Source organism: Alosa sapidissima, chromosome 14 (assembly GCF_018492685.1).
Source record: "Alosa sapidissima isolate fAloSap1 chromosome 14, fAloSap1.pri, whole genome shotgun sequence".
Lineage (NCBI taxonomy): Eukaryota > Metazoa > Chordata > Actinopteri > Clupeiformes > Clupeidae > Alosa > Alosa sapidissima.
The window spans coordinates 29,180,477-29,186,617 of record NC_055970.1 but is presented as its reverse complement, the minus strand read 5'-3'; the positions used below and the strand labels follow the sequence as shown (position 1 = coordinate 29,186,617).

The 6,141-nt window shown below is 42.5% G+C and overlaps 1 long non-coding RNA gene across 1 annotated transcript; it reads left to right on the top strand.

The window, feature by feature from the left end:
* Nucleotides 1-1,526: 1,526 nt before the first annotated feature.
* LOC121681994 lies at nt 1,527-3,396 on the top strand. The gene is made up of 3 exons (XR_006022384.1): nt 1,527-1,677; nt 1,844-1,995; nt 3,140-3,396. It is a non-coding gene; the product is annotated as an uncharacterized LOC121681994 (long non-coding RNA).
* The last annotated feature ends 2,745 nt before the right edge of the window (nt 3,397-6,141 follow it).

Sequence of the window (6,141 nt, the reverse complement as noted above, 5' to 3'; positions counted from 1 at the left end):
CCATCATTTTAAACTACCGATATTGTGGCTCTTTGTAATGCATTGAAATGGAATGCTTTGTTAATGACATTGAGGATGTGCCACCGAGGTCATGTTTGCTCTTGGATGTGTTCTCTTAATGACTGCGTCTTTTCCTGAAGTGGCCAAGGAGAGCAGAGGAGACGGCCTCACATGTGGCCTGGAGCTGCGCAGAACAGCACAGCACACACATGACTTTGAGGTGACTTTGGGTTCAGGCAACAGCAATCTTCTGTTTGTATAGATGCTGCCTCCTTTGTGAACATTTCAGAAAAAGATTGTGTTGAGCAATTTGAGTCTGTTTGCCATTTTAGCACAACTAAGGGGCCTATAGGGGAATATGTGGTGCGAACACAGTAAATTAGCATGTTAATGCTTCTCCTGTCTGGAGTCATGACAGTTAGGGTTAACACATTTAGACCATTTAACACATTTAGATCGAGGCACCTCAAATGTTTATACTCCCACACTTTTACTCTTAATGGTCCTGTGGCAGCTCTTGAACTTCTGGCTCTGCATATTCTAACAACAAAAAAGAGCATGGTTTAACTTCCAAATGGATTTGAGACAAAACTAGCTCTTTCAAGTGGACATCAAATAAGTCGTAATCAGATCAGTGTGAAATATCCTTTCAGCACAGTCCATGTAACAACAGAATCAATTCAAAAATAGTAACAAACGGTTGTCTTTTCCAGTAGACAGCTCTTTCCCATAAATGTCTTTCTTTCAGCTGTCCATATTATATTCATTATCTGCCAACAGAGACCTTTTATGGGGGAAACAAAGCCATTTGCTATATTGAGTAAAACGAGTGGGCTCTGCCTTAGATTAAACGTTTCTATGTAGCCTTGGCATTCCCCACTAGCTTGCTCTTTTAATGTGGTTTGGTCTCTCTTTGCAAAATTGTGCTTTCTCTGAAAATATCCTCCAGTGTTTTTTATCTGAAGACTGGCAGAGACAAAAAGTAATGTGATGCTCCTGATTGACACCTCCTGAAGTTAGAGTTGGCTAACAGGACTTTAAACGCTGAATAGAAGCCTCCAACACCCTCTACCATAGCCATTCATAGTTCAATTTCCAAATGTGTCGGTCTTATGAATGCACAGAGACTCTCTATTGAGTTTGCTGTCTTCATGGTAAAGGAATGACATCTTGCACTAAGGGAAAGGCCAGGTCAACAACCATGTGCAATTATTCTCATAATGGCAAACATGTGTTGTGAAGCTGCTGTTATTAAATGGATTTACTCTGTCGATGAATGCAAAGGTTTCCTACCCTAAGCTATGCAGGTCAACAAAAGCCTGTGACCAAACAGAGACAGAGGCAGAATAATCAGTCCTTCAGTCCTGTCCAGTAAGCGAGACTGTCAGTTCAAAAGAAAGACATGTCCTTTAACCAAGTCTGATGCTGTCAGGCTAATTTTACACCTGCTTTATTACAGATCGACATCAGAGTGAAATTGAGATCCAAATAGCAAGCTTCCCTTCTGCTTGAAACAGAGAGGAACTCTGTCCTTTTCCTTTGAGCGGGGGGAAAAAAGATGCTGAGAATGTGTGTCTCCGCTGTCCACATCCGTTGTGGCTGACAGGCCGTGAGCATGGACAGGGCAGACAGCCAGGCAGCATGTCAGCTGAGCCACCAGAAGACCAGAGAGAGGAGGTGCTACTGCAGGGATAATATGGCAAAGCCTTTGTTATTCTGGACAGGGAAATGCAGATGCGAATCACTCAGGATTGGAAGTGGAAATGCTCTCTTAAACCCTTTTTATACTTTTTCACTTTGTACCTGTACTTAACAAGCTTTTATTCATTTTCTTTTTCTCCAGTGAGTATTCATCCCCCTCTCCCCATCCATCTCTCCATCTCTTTCTCAGAGAAGATTGGAATCTCAAGTACAAGGCAGCACTATTCAACATACACTTAAGCTGTAACTTGGAACGGAATTCCCTTTTATTCACTTGGTTCTGTTCATTACAAGGTTGGTGTTTACCATATAGTTGACACTCTTATTTTCACCTCTCACACAGAATATAATGTGCATGAAGACTGACATAAATAGTAAAATCACTGTATTCTGTCCAATGATGATAGAGACAATAATGATAATGGTTCTTTGTGGTCACTCCGGAATCTTTGAACTTGAAAATGACCAGAAAGCTTCTGGAGGGAGAGAGCTGCGGCAATCCTGTTTAACAATCAGCTAACACTGCATGCTCAATTAAGGGGAAAATAACCTTGACTCTCCACACCAATGTGAAAGTGGCAAGCGCTTAAACTATGCCCTGTTGTACCATGTTCAATGAATTCAATTTCTTTCTCTTAAAGCTAGGGGAGCTGTAATCTCATTAGCAGTAAAATTACATGAGGGCAGTTGTCTTTAGCAATACTGCTGAAGCAGAAAGTTAAAAAACAAAGAGAGCAAATGGAGAAAGGGAGAGAGGGGGCATGATGATGCAGATGGTTTTTGATGTTAATGATAAATAGTAAAACACTACAAATGAGCACTTCACTCAAGGGCACATGCTCACACCAAGGGTGAACTTGGCAAATGTGTGTTTAAAAGTCGGTGCCAATATCTTTGATGCCTCTCCCACTCGAAATGTTCCAGGGCTCCCTTCTTGAAAGTAACCTTTCAAGTCTTTTGTGACACTCATTTCAGTCTGCCATCTCCACTGCTGTGAAATCAGACTATTTGTATACACAAGACAGACCGTACAGACCCTTGACAGAAGACTGCAAATCCAATCATTGGGTAACAATATTACGGCTCACTGCAGAAAACATGAATCTTCATGCTTAAATGTATTGAAAATGTTGTCCGCCTCTGAAATAGTAAGTTATGGTTGAGTAAAACTTTTACTTTTAGATTGCACTTCCCCTTACACCTGCTGCCCAGTGGACCAACTACCCTCTTCTCTCTCTAAACATGAGAAAGGCGCCATCAGAGAAGTGTACACTGTGTGCAGGGAGTGTTGACTGCGGGACCTTTTTTCAATACGTGTGTCTGTGCTGCTCCTTTGACGCTCTGAATGGAACAGGTTCTCTCTCTCTCTCTCCCTCTTTCTCTCTCCATCTCTCTCTCTCTCTCTCTGCTTTCTCCGACTGCAACCCCCCCTCTGCAGACTACCTGGTCCTGGCAGCCCTGGGCTCCCTTGCATGCAGGCGGAGTGTCGCTGATTAAATTACACAGTGCAGCGGGCAGCCAGCCGCACTCTCTTAACTCAACGCTGATGTCTGAACGCTCCAGCTGGGCTCCTGGGCGCTTGATGTAGTCACGGATAAGTCAGCGGATTACCATATTTCAGACAAACCAATGGCTTTGTAGAGCAGGCTTAGTCCTAAAGCCCCTCGGTACAGCCCACAAATCCAACACAAAAGGGACGATCTGAAGAAATGGGGAACAGGAATATATATATAAAATATAATTGTCTGGCTTGCCAGTGTTCCTGTGTCTTTTTTAATTCAGACTTGTGGCTTTGGGTTGTGATCTCGTTCCATACCTGACGAGAATATGGAAAAAAGAGAGCTCTTTGCCGGTTACACCTGTTATTAATACCAACCTGCTTCCTGGACCCCTAAGGCAAACTGGCCTATGTTTCCACTGCCACAGTTGTTAAATATAAGTGAATAACTTTACTAAATGTACCTATTAGCCAAAGGAGATTTAATGACTTTTGAAATTGTCCTTTTGTTTCTCAGTTTTTGAAATTGTCCTTTTGTTACTTAGTTACTCCTCTTGGGCTTTGGTAGGGCCAAGACAATAAAACAAAAACAATGAAGAAATAACAAAAAAAGGGACACAAACCCTGTGACAGCTGGTAGCTTTATTGTGTCCTTCAGTGTCTTGGAATAAAGTTCAGACATCTCGGAAGCATACATTACCCTCTCTCCCTTGATGTGTGGCCTTTTCAATCTCTTATGTCATCTAAGTGAAAGGCTCCTTTTAATGCCTTTCTCATGTTCCTTTATTTGGGCTCTCTCTCAACCTAATAATCTCTATATGATTATGCATCTCGGGAGGGCTGTTGTTTTCCGAGTAATGTACACATTTGTCAGGAACGTGAGGAAGGGGTTTGTGCTCTTCCCCTCAGATACGATTAAGACTTAGAAGCATGGCCTGTAACCACATATCTCTTGGCGCAAAAGGGATGTGTGGATGCACTGTAATGGATAGGTGTGTGTGTGTGTGTGGGGGGGGGGGGGGGGTGGTAATGGTGCGGATGCTTTAAAAACAAGACAATAGATGAGATGAAAAATGCAATGCAATTTACGGAGCAGCTCCACGCTTTCCCTTCCCCCCCTAAGTGCTTGGAAGCTTTTAAATTGAATAGGGGTGTTGCATTTGGAACACAATTCAATCCACATACATGTTTTGCTCTTCCTTTGTCACGCTACTGCTGGTACAGCACAGATTTTGCATCCGAGCAAAGGCTTTGTCAACACTTTTCATTGAATTGTGTCCAATTTTGGTCTACTGGCGTAACCACTAATATAATATATATAAAGGCCCTTGTGACTTTTGTAAAAGAGCTGAATATTGTCAAAATATTCAATGAATGTATAATTGTCAATGGTTATGATAAATGGGTAGTGAAATCAACAAATCTCCACCATAAATTAAATGATTTGAAATGATAGCGTCAATAGTTTATTCAGTCAAGACTTGACAGGAGGTGCAGAACCAGTCACATTCTGTGACATGAGATATGGAGGGGAGGTCTCATCTAGGACATTCACAGCAGAATCTGGTAATAAGGAGTGGGCTGGGCACTAGAAAAAGCTACAGCTCCATTTAGTCTTAATATATTACAGTCCAGACATTTTCCTACGATGAAAATATTGTTCTTTTCCATTGCAGTTCACTTGTGCTTCAGCTCACAGTGTCCTTAGATGAGAGCAGTACTAAAAAGATCCTTGCTTAAAGTGCAATTCCATCCATTCAATCAATCCATTTAATTAAACCTTGAACTGGTTATGGTGGTCTGTTTTTCAGCAAACAGTACAACATTTGGAAGTCTCTTGTAGATCGCAGCAATAGCTCTCAAAGCATCATGTCCTTAGTAAATATGTGGGCAGCCGTGGCCTACTGGTTAGGGCTTCGGGCTTGTAACCGAAAGGTTACAACCTAACTCCTCACTGCTCCGCTGTAGCAGGCAGCTCACTGCTCCGGGTTAGTGTGTGCTTCACCTTACTGTGTGTTGTTTCTCTAATTCACAGATTGGGATAAATGCAGAGACCAAATTTCCCTCATGGGATCAAAAGAGTATAAACTTATAGCTCTCAGTGGTTGACTAATTCTTATAGACAGTCATATATGAGTAACAACTAGAATCTCCTCTTCCAGCCCAGGTGTGAATGGAGGGGGCAGGCTGGTGCCCACAGCCCTGGTAGTGCTCCACAGATCAGCAGGGTTGATAATGACAGCTAAAGGGATTAGATCCTCAGGGAGGCCAGCCACTGCAGACAGTGGGACTGTCTCACATCCCCGTAATGCCAGCAAATGGGATTAGGAGGAGAATCTGAATAGCCCCACCCTGTCTCCTCAGCACCTCTCAGCTAGACTGTACATGTGTTCCGACAGCTGCAGCAGGGAATGGATCAGGGACTGGAGCATGGCTCTGTTTCCCGCTGCTGACACTGTAATCATGCCCAGGGGCATGCATCACCAAATGCTATCGCACACCGTTACCTTAGTTTAGATTGCTGCCTTACCACTTAAATAAAGTGATTTGTTTTGGTACAAAAAGCATGATGGTGGACTATTGGTAGACCATAGCCCTCCTAAAAGGATTATATGATGCTGATAGGGAAGGCATCAGCACACATAAAATCACTTCACTGCAGTCACAAGGTGGGCATGCATTGAATATAATACCTTCTTTATCATGTATAAATGATCCTTTTGAGCTCTCGCACAAACACATGCAAGAGTATGAATATTACCTCAAGTACATTTTTACCTTTTAGTTTATGACCTGGTTGGCAATCTGAAACTTACTGTTATTGTTGCAAACATGTACAGTCTGTCTGGTGTGGAATTTAAGCTTGACGTTGTCTTACTGCATCCTATATTTTTTCGACCTGCTGATGACCCTTGATTAAAGAGCTATTCCAACAGCTTTGA